Genomic DNA, 22,965 nt, shown 5'->3' with positions numbered 1-22,965 from the left:
TTTTCTAAAGCAAAGTTTCCTTGATTGGCTGTTTACCTAGTTGTCTCCTTTTTCACATCACAGACAACTGGTTGGCCCTGGTTGGTAGATGTTGTCCTAAAAACTGTTGACAAAAATATGCAGATTACCTTGGCTCATGGTGGCTACTGAGGTGGTGTTGCAGAACCTGATGAATATTATAATATTTTGAACACGTATCTTGAAACAGATGTGGCACTGAGTGTTTAGGCACTTGCACATTTAAACACCAATTTGAAGAGGAGTTTATCAAAGTTGCTCTCTTTTTTGTCTCATTGATAGCAAACTTGGTTTCAGGGTCGCCAGTTCAGTCCCTTTTATCCCCAATTTTCTGTCTGTACATATAACGCCATTATGTCTCTATGTTGATGTCATTGTTTAATTATAATTAGGGTTCTGTTTTTCATTTTTTATTAATTTCATTTTTTGGTGCTTATTTTTAGCTCTTTTCGAGTTTATATAAATCGTTTTTTTTTTTCAGGGCTTTCGCTTTTTATATAGTGTATGAAATTATTGTTTTCGGTTACTTTCCAAAATGTTTGGGCGGTTTGTTCTGTCAAAATATGTATAGTAGTAACTCAACAGTACTTGCACACTTAATTTGTACCTTCTTTCCTTTGCTCCCTTCCTTAATGAAAAATCCTTATGGTCACAGGCACATTCTTTTGGGGTTTTTGTGCGTATGCATTTTTTAACATTTTGTCACAATTTGCAATTCTGTTTAAATCCTCTATGTCTTAACTGTAATACATCTTTAAATCCCATGAACAAGCCTCCAATCATAATTGTTATCTCGTTTTAAATCTCACAAACGGAGTCGCCAATAGAACTCTGTATTTGGGGTGGGTTTAAAGTACTCAACAAATCAATGATAGATACAAGTCAGGAAGGAGGGACATTGCCCAGCTGCACTAGGAAAGGTAGTTTATTTTTATTTTTTTGTAGCAGGGTTTTTTTTTTTTTCTAATGGGAAAGGGGTGGTCAATGTGAATTGAGTAACCATTTCCACTGTTTTTCCAGTGTTTTCTGTTGTTTATTGGCAATACATCAATTTAATTTTTTTTTGTTTTGTATCAGGGGTGTTTTATCGTTTTTTATTGGTTTAAACCGAAAATCAGACTTGGTTCACTTGGCATCCATTCAATTCCAATCAACTTAACTCAAGACCTGGAAATAATCATTTTTTGAACGACCAGACTTATTATTAAAACCGCTTTTGTCCTCCCAAGCACTTGAGCTGTTAATGTAGAAAGGAGCATGTTCTGCCTTTTAGAAAGCTGCAGAGATGATTGCTAAGGGTGTACTTTGCTATGGAAACAGATTCTTTTTTTGTTTGCAAGCACTTAAGTATTACCTTGTCACCACAATAAGCTTTGATGTTCTGAAACATTTGTAGTAACAGGAATGTAATTCTGATTACAAGAAACCTGAATATTAAACTGGCAGGTTCACAGTGGCGCCTCATTAGAGCTCTCTTAATCTTTAATACCCCAATTTTAAGGTTCACACTAATCGTTTAGCATGAATATTGGTAAAGAACTGAGTTTAATCAAAATACAGTGGCTACTGCAGTTAATGAAGGCAAAATAAAACAATATTGTGTAAACATAGACTACATACACTCAGATAGGGGTAGAATGACTATTAATTTTATAGAGTCGAATAGTTAAGGGTAAACTAGTCGACTAGTCGGGATGTAGCACACAAAGAAAGAAAAAACAACACATCACTGTTTTATTTTTTATTAAGTAGTTCTCTGATGCATCAGAGATTAATACATAAGATCTCCTCTTTACCAGAAACGATGACTTCTATTTTGATGATTAAACCGGAGAGAACCGAAGTAAACGTGCAGTTATGTAACAAACTAATTTGTGCGTCATTGTAAAACCAACCGGAAGAAAAGACACTATAGTACTGCATGGCCATAGCGAAAAGCAACAAAGGCAACATTGCTGTTTAACCGCTGTGTTTCGTAGAATTATTTAGCCTATGATCAGAATTATTGATTCATATTCACGTTACTGATTACTTTTTTTTTTTTAACGGATCTGAATCATTAGTTCAGGCTTATGTGTTACAACAGAAACATATTCTGTTCTGATGCAACAGCATAGCCTACCATGGAAAATAATAATAAAATAAATAAATAAAAACTTACCCTGGTGATTGTTTTAACTTGGGTAACAAAATCAAAGCCTTTCATATAAGAAACACAATATTGCATTGCTGGCATTAAACTTATAAGCAAAATAAGGGTTTTTATCCAGCGTGTAGGAAACTGTCAGTATCGATCTTTACTCAGACTCATCAGATACATCATTCCTTGGTGTCAGTTCCTTTTCACTTGTTTTTAAATTTACTTTAAGGAACACAAGGACATCAACATGATCTGGGTGGAGACTTGATCTGTGTCGGTTGACACTATTTCCAGCAAGAGAAAATATTCTCTTGCTCGGAGTGCTCACGCAGGGGGTAGCAAGATATTTCCTCGCTAAAGCTGCCAGATGGGGATATCGGTCTTTCCTTTTCTTCCACCACAGTAATGGGTTGTCCATTGTTGGAATGTGAGGGGTCAACTTGAAGTAATCATTTATTTCACTGACCGTGGTTTTCTTCCTTCCTCGAAGTGACGTCCAAACATTTCTGCATAGTCCATTTCAATTTTGGACTTTTTCGTTAGAGGCTCTGCCTCCGCGGCACCATCACAGGGCCGGCAGGTGGCAGCAGCAGAATCACAGGATCTTGACTGGTTCAGATTCAGAACCAATTCTGAAGGATGGTGTTTGGCTGCCTCTCTCACATCATTCTGTAGAAACTGCAGGTGCTTGAAACGTGAGTCCAACAGGCATGCCATGATGGGAAGTGTTTCCGCAAGTCCTTGCTGATCCAGTTTGAATCGTTTCGTTAGTTGCTTGCTGACTTCTGCCTTAAAGGCTCGTGTAGCTCCCATGTCAGTGTCTGTTGGCTTGAGGTTGCTGTCCAACAAATTCATAATGACAGGGTAAATGAAAGAAAGCCCCACATGCTGTTCTGCACACATAATAGTGGTTGCTTTTGCCAGCGGTCTTAGTACAAGTAACAACTGCTCTATCAGGTCCCAGATGTTACTTTTCAACAACAGTGACTTGCGAGCGGCCGCTTTTGTGACAGTTTCATCAGTCAGGACAGTCTGAACAGCACAAATAAGTGCTCCAACATGAAGAACGTAGAGTTCCACTCTGTGGCGCAGTCGTTCAGAAGCTTATTTTGTTTGTAGTTGAGCGTTATTGGACGCTTCGAAAATTAAAAAAAGATTCTGCATATCACTTGCCTTGACTGCAGTACCACTTGTTGCTTGACCTTCACCCGACAGGTTTAATGGATGTTTTCCTCAGAGGTACGCATGCGTAGACGATGTGCTTTGGTTGTATTTTAGCACTTTCTGACAAAGTGTGCATTGTACTTCACGTTTGTCTTCCTGTTTTTTGAAGTACTTCCACACTAAACTAGTTTGTTGCATTTCTTTTGATGCTGACGTACTCATATTGGATGTATCATCCGCCATTTTAGCAAATGTTGTAAATGGTCACGTGACATTTCTGGTTAGTCGAATACCAGCGCTGAGGTCGACTACACTCAAATTTAGTCGACTAGTCGACCACTTGGTGCTACCGTTACACTCAGAATAGTTACATTTCGATATCAAAGCTTTTATAAAATTAAGTTGAACTTTTTACAAGATTTATGTGATTGCAACATCTATTTCAAATATTAAAAGGTAAATAATAATAAAATGGCTTAAAAGTGCTAAGTACGGTTAGCGTCTACACTATGCAGCATTGTGTCTAAACTTCCTCCAGCATGTCTTCAGAGGATGATTAAAAAACATGGTATAAAACCTAACCTAACGGCACAGTATGCAATGGAAGACTAAATGCATTGACCGTACAGTCAAATCCTTTCAAACCATATACCAACAAAAAGATCCTGATTAGTTGACAGTCTGAATTGTCCTTAACTTTGAAGTAATACAGTTAACACTATTTGATGTGCAGACCCCTTGAGCCAAGGGACAGGATGGAAAGATCACCACAATGTTTTTGACAGTTTTCAATGCAAAACAGCTTGGTGTAAAAATAATTATATTTATAGTAGATATTGTCTAACATCCTATCAAAAATATATATGACACATTTTATAGAGGTCTTCTCAAAATGAAATAGCCCTTCATACAATATGTTGAGAGTGACATTAGCAATTCTGTTGTATTCATGATCCATATGAAAACAATGGCGTGAAAGAATGTGTGGATATGAAGCAGAGTTTTTGTGTTTTCTCTGTTCATTATTGTAGGGCCACTTCTTCAAGGGTACTGTTTATTTGTATCTGATGCTTCACTTCACTGTTGCAGGAAAGGCATGCTTTCACAGGTACCAAAATAAACATAAACCTAACTAATTGTAGACATGCAGTATTAGGTTAAATATGTAATCATCTGACAGGCATTTCAGATTTACAGAAAATAAACTCATATATTGAGGCAATGTTACCATTTGACATGTCCTCTTATGGACTCAGTACAGTATATACCACAAATAATGTCGCACATCTTCAAGGCATGGCAACCGTACCAGTAGGCAATACTGTCCATTTCTTAGTACAGTGGTTTTATTTGCACCCTAAAAACAATACTGAGACCAATTAATGTCATTATTAACCCCCAGAAAAGTCATCAGATGCCAATACTGTACCAGCATGTTCCTCACTTCCTTTAGGTCTGGCCAGGCACACAAGTTGATTCCCTTCATACAGTATGCACACAGCTTTCCCACTATGAGCTAAAAGATTGTATAATGAACAAGCAGATGATGACTGGTTTCACGCTGAAAAAGACACAACGTGTTACATAGATAGGCTGCAGAATAAAGGATTATCATCGCAGTATGATGCTGACTGAATCTAGTACTGAAACAGCTAGAATCCTTCAAACAAATAATGCTGACTGAGGTGTAGCAACGTTGACATTCCTAGACATGCTGCCAAAATTCTGCTTCTAGTTCTTTACTGAACAACATGTTCCTTGCATCTTTAAATTGCAAGATGCATCGATTTCTTTTTTGCTTTGTTTACATAAAGAACGACCTGCCCTCCCTTTCAGAACAGTTATAAAATACCACTGGATTTCAAAGCATTAACAGCAATGACAACAAATGGATTAGAAAGTTAGGACCAACTATATGGTCCTGATATGACTATTATAAAAAACGTAAATGTTATAATTGGGGGAACCACTCTACTGATGGTTCATAACTACAATTCTGCTACCATTGCCGTTGCAGAATCACAACACGTTAACATTCGTATTTATTATTTACTGCAGGGTATAGTCAATCTAGTAAGAACTATAAGGAAATAATCTAAGCACAACATGAGGCAGACAAGTTGATTCACAACAACTAGCAGTGTTGTGTCATACACTTAAGGTTACTGATTCTGCTGCATGTGGAACTAGGTGATGGGATACTATCTTGACAAAACACTTGTTCTGGGGATTGGTCCTTTTGTACAATGGTTAATATGCTTGTTTGGGAACCACAAAGTCACTGGTTTATTATCGAGCACTGTATTTTGTATAGGACCTGAAGCAGTTAAGGTAATTGACCTTAAAGTGGGTACAGTCAAAGATTTATGAATATTTGATTGAAAGACTTAAGTGGTTGCTTGGAAAGTCAAGGGCTTTTCCTAATAAGTCAAAATGTTTATTTCCAAAGAACCCCTCTAGCTTTTTTTCATATTTCGATGTTAAAATACAGCACTCTATCAAACTAAATATTCTGCACAGCCTCTTGTTTGTAAGAATATCCTTAATCAGAGGAACTGATTCAGACTGGATTCACTTGGCTTATGCTTTAATTAGCATCTAAGGGGTTCTAGTGGGAAATCAGGATTGTTGCCACAGCTCCAGTAATTAGTTCTGTTTGCTATTAAATGAAGGGGCTACTAATTATCTGCTGGTAGGCTCCAGTTGTGTTTTTTTTAAAGCAGATTTAAGACCCTGTTGGAAAAGGTTTAGTATTGCTACAGCGCATTTTATATAAGCTCAGTGTGTTACAAAGTGAGATCTGTAGCACTGTAATTTACATAAGAAAATGTGCAATGGAAATATATTAAACTTACTGGTAAACAACACTTAAATGGCAATAAAAACATTACATATCATCATGCTGTAGATTACTTTTTATTGGTATCTAAGGCATGATAGGCCTTCAAACAGCGTATTTTATAAGAATAATTACATTTTTATACCATGTTTTTGCTGCTATTAAACTGGACCATTTTAGTGTTGCTTCCAGAGATGGTCCCTACTGCTTTACATTCGTGTTCACTTTATCCCAAAAGAGATCGACTGAAGACAAATCTGGTACTGTGGCTGCCATATAATTTCAGGTGTCACCACACTTGGACTGCTATTCATGCTTTTGTGCATCGTTTCCAGTATTGTATTTTGGTTTGAGAAAAACTTGGTGCCAATATTTATGACATCTCTACTCTTAGGGTTATTACAGCAGTTAGCCGGTCAGTGTGGCTGTTAATATTGTTTTTGTACTGTAACCTTGTCTTGCCCTGTAAGTCACCTTGAATAAAGGCATCTGCCAAATAAACTAATAATAATAATAATAATAATAATAATAATAATAATAATAATAATGGTTACGTTTCACATTCATAATGTTAAAATGCCAAATCAAGTTTTCATAAAGGAAATGGACCTGGAAATGCTTAAACATTTCTTTAAGCAGTATAGCTTGTCTTCTGAATCTTTAAAGATTATTTGAATGACCACAGCACCGAGTTGTAAATTGTGTTTGTATTTTTGTTATAAAGCACTGGACACATAAACCAAACACAGTTTTGCCAGTCAGTTATTTTAATTTCTTCTTAACCTCAAAATATCCTGTGTGCGGCATGATACAACATTTTAGATAGAAGCAGATGCCAGGAGACCCCCTGCTGTATCAAACAATTTCTTCAGATTTTTTGTACTCTTCAGTATTTGCCGTTTTCATTTCCATTTCCTTGTAGTCCTGAAAATGTTTATTAGATTGAAGGCAGGTCATAACAGGACAATCTGCCAGTGCTGTGCAGAGGGTTATCATCTCATATAAAAGATGTTTCATTGTTTTCCTGAGCTTATTTCTGGTTTAAGGGCCGACACAAGCAGATTGTACAAAGAAATGCATTATTGTGTCAGTACCTCGTTAGAGCAGTGTGTTTCCAAGACAGATGGACTTGTAGGTAAGACAGTATAGAACCCGGAGTGTCTAATTTCTTAGACACCCAGACACTGGAACAGCTTTATGTCAACTCGAGTGTTGATGAATGTACATAGACTATACTGTAAGGCATTCAATCATGACATAAAGACTAGAACATACAGTCTGTGTGTCCATCTAACCACCAAGTATTTGTAATCCTACAGTAATCCGTTCCGTATCCGTCCGTCACATGTCCACCACGATCAGCCTCATCATTAACGTTAGTTTATTATTTAACAGAAAAGATTATTTCAGATATTGTAGATCCTACCAAAGCGTTCGTACACTGTGTTGTATGTACTCCATGCTCTGCCGTTGCTGGTAGTGTCATGTGAGCTGTTCAGTGTGTTGATATGTAAATAAATCTTGTTCGCTCGATCTCCTGTCAGTCATTCAGCAGCAAGTGCACGCACCCACACGGCAGACGGATACCCTGTATCTATCTAAACAAGGGATATAGGGGATCTCCCTAATAAAAGCTGAATCTCAAAACAATAATTGTGTGAATATAGTAAGTGTTACAGCTGTGTATAATGGTATTTAAAACAGGATTCATTCATCCGACCGCAGTTGGATATGCGACAGATTACTGTATTCTATTTATTCTATTTATGTATTTCTATCAATAAAGTGAAATGCCTTAATTTCTCAACTCAAACGACATTGAATCACACCCCATCCTTTATATAACACTAAAGTATTGCTCAACTATTGAAAACAGTCACACCTCGAATCAGAATCCTTTAGTAAAGGTTTTTGTAACTCCCGGTTTTCTGTTCAATACAAAAAATACAATCCAATGCAATTTCTTTCCAAAGCCTTAGTAAAATACAGTATACAATAAATATTACATGCATTTATAGTGTTTTCTGATGTACTGTACAATTAATATTTTAATGGATAGCATAGAAGCCGACTGGGAATCAGGTCAATTGCAACATAATAGCTTTGTTTGACTCATCGCAAATTGCTTTGACAAGCTAAACCCATTATTTAATTTACAGTTACAATAATGAAAAATCTACATAATTATAGTAATAAGCAGTTGACTGATTAATATGTTGTTAAGAGCACCCAGGTGCCCAGATGCATTAAATACAAGTTATCTAACCATGCTTAAATAAATAGAAATGAGCACTAGCCAGACACAGTAAATAAATAAATAAATAAATAAATTCAGAAGGAACTTCCTAAAATATTTGTTTTGGTGTTTTTTAAAAATAAGTCATTGTCAAAGAGTCTATAGTGTGTCTTTAAAAAATAATAAATGTAGGAATTTATGGTTACTGCTGTGACGTTGGCTCTAGTTCTGTCTCTTAGATAAGCATCACATTGAGTACTGCAGTGCCCTTCAAATGACCCCTGTGAAATAAAACACAAACCATGCAATTCAAAGCATAAAAATCTAGTACCGAAACAGCTAGAATCCTTAAAACAATGAAATAGACACAGTGCTCACAGGAGGCATGGGCCACTCGTGTTACAACCTGACTGACAAGGTTGTTTGCAATGAACTCTGTATAGGTAATTATTGTACATGAATTGCCAATATTTTTGGCTGTATGCTATCTTATGCATTGCTCCCCATGTGCCTGCATTTGACATTTCAGTTGTTTTTTTTTTATTATACAATTAATTTATGTATTTATTGAGTTGCAAATATTGAAATAAGTCATCTAAATATGTTAGCCATGGACATGTTTTTAAAGGAAAATGCTACCAATTACAAGAAAATTAAAGGGCTTTATTATAAACACTTCCCAAAACATGGTGGAGGATTCCAATTTGGATGTATGCATCACATAATCACATGGTCTAAGTGAAGAGTATATTCAGATTATTATGCTGTATCTGATGTGCTTATTAGAAACAAGAGATGTAACCCAAAGTTGCTCAGTTGTGCATTTTCTTCTAAATTATAGTAGGCAATTACATCAACAGAGAATTGGCAGAACTAAAAGACATCAGACATTACAGACAATAATCAGTTTCATCAGTGAAATTGCAACACAGCATGCAAAAGAAATTGACAGGATTGGTAATCATAGGTATATACCACAAATGAAAGCTGCCATCAGCGGACTTGAGATGACTGAACAAAGAATCTGTAGTCAGACATAATGTTTCACATTTACCCTGATGGAAAAGGCATTTCCCAGTTTGAGCATCTGGAGCTAAAACAACTAATTCCTAATCATCCCTGGCACAACGGATCTGTACTTGTCTTAAAATGTTCCAAGGGCTGTTCCTAATAAAGTGGTAGGAGTAATCATGTTTTCCGAGATGAGCTTTGAAGGTTTTTAAATAGTGTATTTTCAAAGCCAGTTCATGGTTATGTCTGAGAAGATGTATGCACAATAGAGCAGTTACAGTAGCAACATAGACCATTGGGAAGAGGATGGTATGGTAGAATCCTACTTTATTTTCACCACACACACATATTTTTTTTTTGTTTGTCTTTAAGGTTGAAGATACAGCCTGTGCTTGTTAGTATATTCACCTACGTGTTTTCGGTATCTTAATAACAGCAAGGTGTTTATGTGGCTTTTCTCAAGTTGTCTTGATTCAAGGTTGTGAGCAGTGTACTAATTAAGCTTTAAGGTTGTAGTTCGCAATGGCATTGAGCCGGACCAGGTACAGCTACTGTAGCTCTTCTACTTGAGAAAAGTATGACGCGAACAGGGGAGGTGAAGAGTTATGTAAAATACTGCAAGGAAAATAAAATGCATATTTTTCACGGTAGGCAGTCAAACACACAATTTCCATGAAATTAGTGATATCGTTAATGTTCAGGGGCATGTCTTACGACGGAGAGTTCAGGCTCCTAACCTTCCTGAACAACCCAGGAACAGAGGAAGAGTACTGAGAAGAAGGGAGAGTATTTAGGGTCCGCATTACCCTTTTTGATCTCCCTGAGGATGAAATGATTTCTCGATACTGGCTATTTCATTATGTACAATTGTTTATTGGTCATATAATAAACTTGGTTCATTATGTCCTTTTCATTATGTATGTTTGGTTTTATCTGTCGTATAATAATAATAATCTAATATAAAGTCAAGACACTCAGTCAACACGGTGCATTGCCTCTCCAAATGACCAACCTATTGTTCAATTGAGGGAGCCCATTTGGAGGGGAGGTGCTATTTTTCAGATTAGTCTGTTAGTGCTACCGTAGCCCATGTTTAGGGTTACAGAACACCGGCGCAGTGGAATTTTCACATTTAATTGTGCCAGCTTAAGCCGTACCTCATTAATTTTGGACCAGTTAATACATTCAGGATGGGGTAAAATTTGTGCCGCGGCAGAGCGCTACGTTACACTCCACCAACTTCACGCTGCATCGGTCGATACATGTCCTCCAATATGTTAATATTTGGTAAGAAGGTGGTAAACAAAACACCAGCAGGTATAACATGGAGTTAAAGGAATACCTTGTATCTGTTTATTATCCCAATGCATGGGTTCTAACCAAGATCATGCAACAGTCTCTTGACACAGGGGTTGTACCGACAGACTGGAAAATAGCAAACGTAATACCGATCCACAAAAAGGGAGACAAAACCGAACCAGGTAACTACAGACCAATAAGCCTGACTTCTATTATATGTAAACTTATGGAAACTATAATAAGATCCAAAATGGAAAATTACCTATATGGTAACAATATCCTGGGAGACAGCCAGCATGGTTTTAGGAAAGGGAGATCGTGTCTAACTAACCTACTTGACTTTTTTGAGGATGCAACATTGAAAATGGATAACTGCAAAGCATACGACATGGTTTATTTAGATTTCCAGAAAGCTTTTGACAAAGTCCCGCATAAAAGATTAATTCTCACACTGAACACAGTAGGGATTCAAGGAAATGGTGGTAATATTTATTAATCTGCTTGTTTTAACTATCAACATTATATTTATGTTCAACTGCCATGTTTATTTATCAATAAATTGATTTAAAAAAAAAAAAAAAAAAAAAGTAGGCAAAAAACAGAACTGGTCGTTTTTGAGAAACGGAATTTGCTATTCCCCAGAATGGAAAATCAGTAGCCCTACTTAAACTACTCTTAAATGCAAAATTGAATCTGTGTTCCTTTAAAATGTTTATGCTCATGCTTTTTGTACACAATTTGAATTCTAGGATTCTGACTTGGTCTGCCTGTTTTAATATTTCAAAAAGAATATCACATACATATCGTCGGGATTGGTTCTAAGTGCTTGCTTTGGAAATGTTCCGAATGATTTCTTGATTCTGTAAAAAGATCTCATGGACTATACAATATTGCTGGTGTGGCCTGAGGCTTCGTTTTGATTGACCCATAATAATTTATTCATAAATCTGAATAAAACCGGAATCCTTCTTCAGGGTACAATACTTTGAGGTCACACTTCTGTAGGTCTCCTATTTACTCTGATTCTATTTAAATAGCAGTGGGTAAACAACATTGAACCTGTAAATTGTAAAAGCCTAAGGTTTGCAAATGATGTAGTTGAGTTGTAAGAAACTCGTGTAGTTACAGGAAAGGTGGTTCTTTTCAGTGGGAGCAAACTGTGGTCCTAAAGAGTTTATGGTCACACTTTTTTTTTTTAAGTGGTACTTTTTTAGTTTATTAACTGGTAAAAGCTAGATTACCAACACACAAACAAATATTGTTCATTTTTTGTCAATGCTTAGTTGATATGTACTATAGTAATAAGCTTGTAAAAAAGGTGAGCTAAAATTGCTCAGCAAACATCAGAACCCTACTTGGGGGTTAGAGGCCAGATTTCTGGTAAGCCTAGCTAATAATAAATATGGTTGTTTGCAATAGTGATACCTGCCCACAAAATAGCAAGCTTAATCAATTATGGGTCCAGTTGCTAAAACAAATAAACACACTGGACTTCTCTGCGAACTGCGTGAATCTATTTTCTAATTGTCTGCACGGAAAAGGAAAACAAATGTGTACATTCCCTCAAAAACCCCAAAGCATATTTAATTTTCAGTTCAGTCAAGGTAAAAGGAGATGGGTCATGTGACGTTTGTACTGCATCTCCAGGGAGACAACTGTCTTTCATTTAACCTTCAGCAATAAGATCAGTAAGCATAAAAGCATGCTCTGATTTTTATTCTGTGTGTCAAAGTCTGAGTTAATCTTGTTGGACAAAGTCCCCTGGGAGTGGCTTGGGAGATATAATTTGCTATAGCTGCACAATGGTAAAGCTGAACCTGAAAGATCCCAGAACTTGCTCTCTTGTAATCATTACCAGACATAGCTCTAATAAGGCTCAATTACTGATCCCATGTGTCTGGTCATGTGTGGCACAGAAAACCCACCAGCCACGTGCCCCACCCTGCTGGCACGGGTTGCATCCTGTGGCATATGCTGAAGGGAGCTGTAACACAGAGCAACGTTCTGCAGATAACACCCTCTTATGCTGGAAAGGTTTTGAAAGAGCAAGAAAATCAGAGACCAAGGCTTACATAAATCTTCTGAATGTACCCCCTGCTGAGTGCTCTTTTGATTGGTTTGCTTGAGATTATTTTTTTTTTTTTTCTTATAACGACTAGGGATTCTGTGAGTGTTGCATTCAGAGATTTCAAGGTTAATCATAACTAGGGATTCTGTGAGTGTTGCATTCAAAGATTTCAAGGTTAATCATAACTAGGGATTCTGTGAGTGTTGCATTCAAAGATTTCAAGGTTAATCATAACTAGGGATTCTGTGAGTGTTGCATTCAAAGATTTCAAGGTTAACCCATAACTAGGGATTCTGTGAGTGTTGCATTCAGAGATTTCAAGGTTAATCATAACTAGGGATTCTGTGAGTGTTGCATTCAGAGATTTCAAGGTTAATCATAACTAGGAATTCTGTGAGTGTTGCATTCAGAGATTTCAAGGTTAATCATAACTAGGGATTCTGTGAGTGTTGCATTCAGAGAGTTCAAGGTTAATCATGACTAGGGCTTCTGTTTTTCAGTTTTTATAAATTTCATTTTTCGGTGCTTATTTTTAGCTATTGTCGAGTTTTATGTAAATCAGGTTTTTTCGGAGCTTTTGCTTTTTATATACTGTATGAAATTATTGTTTTCAGTTACTTTCCAAAATTCTTGGGTGTTTTTTTTTCTGTCACAATATGTATTAACTCGACAGTACTTGCACACTTCATGTACTTTCCTTTGCTGTTTTCCACAAGGAAATCCTTATGGTCACAGGAATATTCTTCTGGGGGCCTTGAGGAGATTTCAAGGGGTCCTCCAAAAATAAACCAGAGGATGTGTTATTTTCACTGCATGCTTATGACACGCTGAAACCTATTAGCTTCAGCATGTCATAAGCATGTGCAGAAATTAACACGTTCTCGGGTTACGTATGGTGTAATAGAGCTATTTCAGCGGGAGCACGACAGATTACAAAGCAGAGGAAACACACACACAATAAATACCAGATATGGATACATTATTAGTTCGACCATCAGCATCTGAACAACAAAACCCACAGAATGATGTTACAGAACTTCCTTCAACAAGTTCAACCATAAGAACTGAAGAACAGCGAGGAGGTGGTGTTGTGAGTAAAAGAACATAAAGCCGTTATTAACCCTGCAAAATTAAGGAAATACGAAGACAGCTACTTGAATTTTGGTTTTGTCTGTACTGGTAGTGGAGATATACCTCACTGCAGTGTGTAATTTGTGCTTAAATATATAAAAACTAGCAACATTCATTTTTTGAGTGAAAGGCTAAGGAACTGCTTGGTACTAAAGCCGTAATGAAATCCAAAACTACCGCGGGTAAAAAGCTTGTAGTGTCATTGTACATAGTGGTGCAGAAAATTGCTAAAAAAAAAAAAAAAAAAGAAATCGCATACGATTGCAGAGGAGTTAATAATGTCGTTTGCCATTGAAATTGTAAAGGAAATGTTTGGAGAGCAGAAGGCCAAGGAAATGGCAAAAATACCAATGTCAAATGACACTGTCAAATGACGGATCACTTATGTCAGAAGACATAGTTTCACAGTGCATTTATGGGCTGCATGACAATGATTTTGCTATACAACTCGATGAATCCACAGACATTTCTAAAATTATTCGCCTTTGTTCGGTATGTGTGGAATAAGGGAATAGGACCACTGCCTCTCCTACTCCCAGCACATCTCCACTCTAGCATGCACCTGCCGTTTCTTCCTGAGCAACATACAAAGAATCCGACCCTTCCTCACCAACTACTCCACGCAACTCCTCGTCCAGGCCCTGGTACTCTCCCGCCTGAAACGCCCTCCTGGCCGGCCTCCCTGCGTCCACCACCCGTCCGCTCCAGCTCATCCAGAACTCCGCTGCTCATCTGGTGTTCTCTCTGCCTCGCTTCTCCCACGCAACTCCACTGCTCCACTCATTCCCTATTTTACTGTATTTAATCCTGCACTTAAGTAGTATTTTGTATTTCACTTGCACTCGTATCTAACCCTGATGTATCTATCAACACTTATCTGCTCTCGAACTGCCCTGATATCAAATTGTACTGTGTTTTGTATTTGCTCTTATTAGGACTGAAGTCATTGTATTTTGTATCTTGCCCTTAATTGTACTGTAAATCTTGATATGTATTTTTGTATACAACTGTAAGTCGCCCTGGGTAAAGGCATCTGCTAAGAAATATATATATATATATATATATATATATATATATATATATATATATATATATTATATATATATATATACACAGTATATAGTAAAAGAAATCGCACCTCTCTGCAGTTCGTTGCCCCTTTAAAAACACTGACCCAACACATAAATGGATTTTTAAAGCGCGGTTGCGCAATTTTTAATAAACACAAAAACAAAAATAAACAAAAATAAACACCTAGCTCTTTTTGAGCGCTAACTAAACAAAACAGGAACCTAAACTAAAAGACAGGACAGCTAAGCTGTTTACCTGTAACACAAAATAAACAACACAGCACACACAAAAAGGCCCTACACTACCTTTTCCTTTTAAATTACGGCTGTAGCCACACACCAGCACAGTCGGGCTTCTACACAGCAGCCGCTCAGAGCAGACTGACTGCTCTCCTTATAAACCCTGCACCTGGCTCTAATTTTCAATCATAGCCAGGTGCAGGTGATAATTAACAATTAAACAATTAACAAAACAATTAAACAATTAACAAAACAAACCAAAATGTGCCTTACGCACATGTTTTTCTGCAGGGAGGTTTTAACCCACTCCCTGCTGTCTTACAATATATATGTAATGCTCTTGATTATAACGCGCCTCAGATATAACGCTCCTACAGCTTGTCCCCCGTGAATTAACCATGCATAAAGCACCATGTAGTCAACGCTACATTTTTTACAAAAAAAAAAAAAAAAAAAGGTAACGTTCCCACTCGTGGATCATTTTAATTAGCAGTTTTTAAACTATAAATAGCCTGGTTAAACGGCAGTCCCCAAATTCCCTATACTTGTGATTCATGCAGTATTTCTACAGTAAATATAGTACTGGTGTTGTTCAAACTGTAAACAACTTCTCAGTCTCCGTTTCTGTCTCTCCCTTTTGATACAGTATCTGAACTGAAGAAAAGCTGTGCTGTCACTTTATAACACAGACATCTTATTCAGCATTCATTTTATAACTAAATAAATATTTGGTCTGTTACGTGTTATATTTCCGTGTTATAAAGAAGTTATTCACCAGTGAGAAGAATGGCACACTAAAAGCATCTAAGGTTGAGCTGGAGAGATATTTGGAGGAAACACATACAGATTCAAAAAGGCAGGAGCCTATGTCAATTCCGTCAGACATCCCACCTATCAATCCACCAGAATACCAAATGGAGGACTGTGCACCTAAGTGGAAAGAAATAGAGCAAGCTGTGAAAAAAGCAAGGGCTTCATCATCTCCAGGGCCTAATGGAGTTCCGTACAGAGTGTACAAGAGTGCTTCAGGAGTTCTACGAATTCTGTGGAAATTGATGAAAGTGGCATGGGAAAAACAGGTTGTACCAAGAGCATGGCGCCGAGCAGGTGGAGTCTTTATACCTAAAGAAAAAGATTCTACAAGCATCAGTCAGTTTCGTCCCATTTCCCTATTAAACGTAGAAGGCAAGATTTTCTTCAGCATTATTGCTCAGAGATTGTCAGCTTACCTATTAAAGAACTGCTTCATTGACACTTCAATACAAAAAGCGGGCATTCCAGGTTTCCCAGGTTGCTTAGAACACATCAATGTGATCTGGCAACAAATTCAATCAGCTAAAAAGGAGAGGAAGGAGCTCCATGTGACATTCCTGGATTTGGCTAATGCATATGGTTCAGTGCCACATGAACTACTTTGGGCAGCATTTGATTTTTTCAGTGTACCGATGACAATAACAAATTTAGTGAAAGCCTATTTTGGAGATTTGCAATTCAGTTTTTCAACTTCAGAATTCAGCACTACATGGCAATGCCTAGAGGTTGGAATAATGGCAGGATGCACCATTTCTCCACTGGCTTTTACCATGGCAATGGAAGTAATCATTAGGGCATCAAAATGGGTAGTAGGAGGAGAGCGCTTGGCTTCTGGAATGCGACTACCACCAATTCGAGCATACATGGATGACATGACAACCATGACTACAACAGTAGCCTGCACTAATCGATTATTGGGCAAATTAACCAATAACATTGAATGGGCACGAATGCAATTCAAGCCCACTAAATCAAGGAGCATCTCTATAATTAAAGGCAAAGTAGTAGATAAAACATTCTTCATTAATGGTGAGGCAATACCAACAGTGTCTGAGAAGCCAGTGAAGAGTCTTGGGAGATGGTACGACGGGGATCTAAAGGACACAGTTCGTGTGGGAGAAGTTAGACAACAAGCAGTGGAAGGGTTGAAGAGCATAGACAGCTGCGCTCTACCAGGTAAACTAAAACTCTGGTGCTTTCAGTTTGGTCTACTGCCGAGGTTGCTGTGGCCACTGACTGTGTACGAGGTTTCTTTGACAACAGTAGAGAAGCTGGAAGCTTTAATCAGTTCATACATCAGGAAATGGTTGGGAGTTCCACGCTGCCTCAGCAGAGTGGGACTTTATGGTAAAGGAATACTGCAGCTACCAGTCTCTGCTCTAACCGAGGAGTTTAAGTGCGCCAAGGTCAGACTGGAAATGACTTTAGTAGAGTCACGCGATAAATGCGTAAGGGAGGCAGCACCTGTGTTGAAAACTGGAAGAAAGTGGGCGGCAAAGAAAGCTGTGGAAGATGCAAAGGCTGCCCTTCGAATTGGTGATATCATGGGGCAAGTTCAGCATGGAAGAGGGGGTCTTGGTTTCAGTTCAACTCCTCCTACATGGCACAAGGCGGCCCCAGCTCAAAGGAGGAAGCTGGTAGTCAACGAGGTGCAAAAGCAGGAGGAGAGGATGAGGTGTATAAAGGCCATTTCCCAGGCCAAGCAGGGAGAATGGATGAGATGGGAGAGTGTGGAACAACGCAAGATTGGCTGGAAAGACCTATGGTCAATGGAACAGAGCAGGATCAGTTTCCTCATCAGGTCAACATATGATGTTCTCCCATCACCACAGAACCTAAACCTCTGGGTAGGAGAGGATCCCTCATGTCCTTTGTGTTCATCACCTGCAACATTAAGGCACATTTTGACAGGATGTAAGGTGGCTCTTAGCCAAGGACGGTTTACTTGGCGCCATGACCAGGTGCTGCGATGTTTGGCCTTAGCATTAGAAGACAAGCGTAACATGACCAATAAGTTGTCACCTGTTCCATCAAAACATTACACACAAAAGACAACATTCCTCCGCCCAGGAGAGCAACCACCAAGAAAAGGTGTTAAAACCAATTCTCGCCCAGGACAACTGGAAGCTGCTAGAGACTGGAAAATGCTGGCAGATGTTGGTCAACGGCTTATTTTTCCACCTGAGATTGCCACCACTAACCTTCGACCAGATATTGTCTTGTGGTCTGGATCAGCACGCCTTGTTCACCTGGTAGAGTTAACAGTGCCATGGGAGGATGCTGTAGATGAGGCGTATGAGAGGAAGAAACTGCGGTATGCTCAACTAGCCACTGAAGCGGAACAGCGAGGATGGAGAGTTCGGGTTTACCCAGTGGAAGTGGGTTGTCGAGGATTTGTGGCACACTCTACAACCCGGTTTCTCAGAGACGTCGGATTCAGTGGCCAAGAGTTGCATCGCACAGTGAAGAACTTATCTGAAGCAGCAGAGAGGAGCAGCAACTGGCTGTGGTTGAGACGGAAAGATTCTAGCTGGGGACAGGTAAGTAAGCTGGGCTGAGTTGAGTGGGGGACGGAGGGGGGTGATGCTGGGACGCCAGAATCACCGTCGAGCCCTCTTGAGGTGTCGTGGGCTAGTCGACGAAACACTGAGGATGGAAGGTGCCCACTTGAAAACCCCAGAGATGTACCCTACTTAGCTCAATCCAGACGGTTGTCATGCTGATGCGCTGGGGAGGCCGCACTTTGGTTGATCCCCGGAGCCAGCATCGCAGCCGTTGTGTGTGCTGATGCGCCAGGGAGGCAAAATAAGCTGATCCCTGGAGCCAGCATTACACTTCAGCCATTAACACCAGACAGAAGGATATCTACATCATCATATGGAAGGAAACGTAAATGGATGGAGACACATATGGATCACATTAGTTTACTGTAAAGCTACGTCTTAGTTGGTGCTTATCTTGGCGAGAGCCGAGTTCAAATCAGCATGAAGTTTTAACATCTACTCTCGTGTAATGGAAATCATGAAGATCTGGATACGTCCAGTGACTGCTGTGAATAGTGCAGCTGGCAACAAGGGAAAGACCTTGTGACAGCCTGGAGAGACAGCTGACAGGAGGAAAGAGACCCCATTGGGGCTGGTAAGGGTTAGCTACCCTTGTCGGCAGTATTCAGCTCTGTGTTTACAGGATGCTGGAGACACCCGCCCAAGGCTTCTAAGAAATTAAAGAGAAAAATACCCCTAGAGTCTGCGAGAGCGGGGGCGGAAGATGACTCAACGTTGGACAACACGGTTAACGACTTAGGAACGGAAACGGATATGAGTATGGAGAGTACTTCACAAAAGACTAGTTCAAGATCTGCAGTTAACAAAGACATGGAACTCCAGGTTTGTGTCTGCGGCTGGAGCAAGGCGACAACGGTCAGGGGTTTGAAGATTCATCAAGGGAGAATGAAATGCTTGAGGGAGAAGGGACAAGGGCCTCGCATTGATCAGTACTTCTTACGAAGTCAGTCAAGTCAGTCGAATGAAATCCAGCGACAGGAAGCAAACCACAGTTCGCAGGATATCAGCACCCCTGTCATAGATGTGAGGAGGACTTGCATGGACACAGTTAGTGATGAACCTAATGATCCTTGTGAACCCGGTCAGACAAACCAGCATAAGAGAGAAAAGAACCTCAACGGGCACAAGCCTGGAGTTAAATGGCCAAGAGCTTGTGAGAAAACTGCATGGGACACAGTAAACACAGATCTCTGCGTTGCATTGGAAAGATTAAGTGGAACAGTTGAAAAGAAGCTGGATAAATTTGGGGACATCATCTACGCATATGGAAGTGAGAGGTTTGGAGTTGAAAAAAGGAAGGAAAAAGTACAAACTATTCCTGGAAAGTCTAGACGGCAGCAAGAGATTGAACGCTTAGTTAGAGAAAGGAGACAGCTGAGGAACCAATGGAGAAGAGCAGAACAAAGTCAGAAGGAGGGACTCAATCTCTTACAAAGGGTCATAAAAGATAAGCTTGCAACATTGCGCAGAGCTGAGCGCCTACGGAAACGCTACAAAAAGAAGGAGCGTGCGAGAGCTAACTTTTATAAAGACCCATTCAAATTTGTAAAGAAGTTATTCACCAGTGAGAAGAATGGCACACTAAAAGCATCTAAGGTTGAGCTGGAGAGATATTTGGAGGAAACACATACAGATTCAAAAAGGCAGGAGCCTATGTCAATTCCGTCAGACATCCCACCTATCAATCCACCAGAATACCAAATGGAGGACTGTGCACCTAAGTGGAAAGAAATAGAGCAAGCTGTGAAAAAAGCAAGGGCTTCATCATCTCCAGGGCCTAATGGAGTTCCGTACAGAGTGTACAAGAGTGCTTCAGGAGTTCTACGAATTCTGTGGAAATTGATGAAAGTGGCATGGGAAAAACAGGTTGTACCAAGAGCATGGCGCCGAGCAGGTGGAGTCTTTATACCTAAAGAAAAAGATTCTACAAGCATCAGTCAGTTTCGTCCCATTTCCCTATTAAACGTAGAAGGCAAGATTTTCTTCAGCATTATTGCTCAGAGATTGTCAGCTTACCTATTAAAGAACTGCTTCATTGACACTTCAATACAAAAAGCGGGCATTCCAGGTTTCCCAGGTTGCTTAGAACACATCAATGTGATCTGGCAACAAATTCAATCAGCTAAAAAGGAGAGGAAGGAGCTCCATGTGACATTCCTGGATTTGGCTAATGCATATGGTTCAGTGCCACATGAACTACTTTGGGCAGCATTTGATTTTTTCAGTGTACCGATGACAATAACAAATTTAGTGAAAGCCTATTTTGGAGATTTGCAATTCAGTTTTTCAACTTCAGAATTCAGCACTACATGGCAATGCCTAGAGGTTGGAATAATGGCAGGATGCACCATTTCTCCACTGGCTTTTACCATGGCAATGGAAGTAATCATTAGGGCATCAAAATGGGTAGTAGGAGGAGAGCGCTTGGCTTCTGGAATGCGACTACCACCAATTCGAGCATACATGGATGACATGACAACCATGACTACAACAGTAGCCTGCACTAATCGATTATTGGGCAAATTAACCAATAACATTGAATGGGCACGAATGCAATTCAAGCCCACTAAATCAAGGAGCATCTCTATAATTAAAGGCAAAGTAGTAGATAAAACATTCTTCATTAATGGTGAGGCAATACCAACAGTGTCTGAGAAGCCAGTGAAGAGTCTTGGGAGATGGTACGACGGGGATCTAAAGGACACAGTTCGTGTGGGAGAAGTTAGACAACAAGCAGTGGAAGGGTTGAAGAGCATAGACAGCTGCGCTCTACCAGGTAAACTAAAACTCTGGTGCTTTCAGTTTGGTCTACTGCCGAGGTTGCTGTGGCCACTGACTGTGTACGAGGTTTCTTTGACAACAGTAGAGAAGCTGGAAGCTTTAATCAGTTCATACATCAGGAAATGGTTGGGAGTTCCACGCTGCCTCAGCAGAGTGGGACTTTATGGTAAAGGAATACTGCAGCTACCAGTCTCTGCTCTAACCGAGGAGTTTAAGTGCGCCAAGGTCAGACTGGAAATGACTTTAGTAGAGTCACGCGATAAATGCGTAAGGGAGGCAGCACCTGTGTTGAAAACTGGAAGAAAGTGGGCGGCAAAGAAAGCTGTGGAAGATGCAAAGGCTGCCCTTCGAATTGGTGATATCATGGGGCAAGTTCAGCATGGAAGAGGGGGTCTTGGTTTCAGTTCAACTCCTCCTACATGGCACAAGGCGGCCCCAGCTCAAAGGAGGAAGCTGGTAGTCAACGAGGTGCAAAAGCAGGAGGAGAGGATGAGGTGTATAAAGGCCATTTCCCAGGCCAAGCAGGGAGAATGGATGAGATGGGAGAGTGTGGAACAACGCAAGATTGGCTGGAAAGACCTATGGTCAATGGAACAGAGCAGGATCAGTTTCCTCATCAGGTCAACATATGATGTTCTCCCATCACCACAGAACCTAAACCTCTGGGTAGGAGAGGATCCCTCATGTCCTTTGTGTTCATCACCTGCAACATTAAGGCACATTTTGACAGGATGTAAGGTGGCTCTTAGCCAAGGACGGTTTACTTGGCGCCATGACCAGGTGCTGCGATGTTTGGCCTTAGCATTAGAAGACAAGCGTAACATGACCAATAAGTTGTCACCTGTTCCATCAAAACATTACACACAAAAGACAACATTCCTCCGCCCAGGAGAGCAACCACCAAGAAAAGGTGTTAAAACCAATTCTCGCCCAGGACAACTGGAAGCTGCTAGAGACTGGAAAATGCTGGCAGATGTTGGTCAACGGCTTATTTTTCCACCTGAGATTGCCACCACTAACCTTCGACCAGATATTGTCTTGTGGTCTGGATCAGCACGCCTTGTTCACCTGGTAGAGTTAACAGTGCCATGGGAGGATGCTGTAGATGAGGCGTATGAGAGGAAGAAACTGCGGTATGCTCAACTAGCCACTGAAGCGGAACAGCGAGGATGGAGAGTTCGGGTTTACCCAGTGGAAGTGGGTTGTCGAGGATTTGTGGCACACTCTACAACCCGGTTTCTCAGAGACGTCGGATTCAGTGGCCAAGAGTTGCATCGCACAGTGAAGAACTTATCTGAAGCAGCAGAGAGGAGCAGCAACTGGCTGTGGTTGAGACGGAAAGATTCTGGCTGGGGACAGGTAAGTAAGCTGGGCTGAGTTGAGTGGGGGACGGAGGGGGGTGATGCTGGGACGCCAGAATCACCGTCGAGCCCTCTTGAGGTGTCGTGGGCTAGTCGACGAAACACTGAGGATGGAAGGTGCCCACTTGAAAACCCCAGAGATGTACCCTACTTAGCTCAATCCAGACGGTTGTCATGCTGATGCGCTGGGGAGGCCGCACTTTGGTTGATCCCCGGAGCCAGCATCGCAG

General features: G+C 40.0%; 1 protein-coding gene across 4 annotated transcripts in view; it reads left to right on the top strand.

The window, feature by feature from the left end:
* LOC117420628 (sodium/potassium/calcium exchanger 2-like) overlaps positions 1-22,965 on the top strand; it is a 139,661-nt gene that overhangs the window by 31,158 nt on the left and 85,538 nt on the right. The window lies entirely within an intron of this gene.

The sequence above is a fragment of the Acipenser ruthenus genome, chromosome 1 (genome assembly GCF_902713425.1).
Source record: "Acipenser ruthenus chromosome 1, fAciRut3.2 maternal haplotype, whole genome shotgun sequence".
Lineage (NCBI taxonomy): Eukaryota > Metazoa > Chordata > Actinopteri > Acipenseriformes > Acipenseridae > Acipenser > Acipenser ruthenus.
Note: the sequence above shows the minus strand (reverse complement) of the source record. Positions and strands in the feature narration are given on the sequence as shown.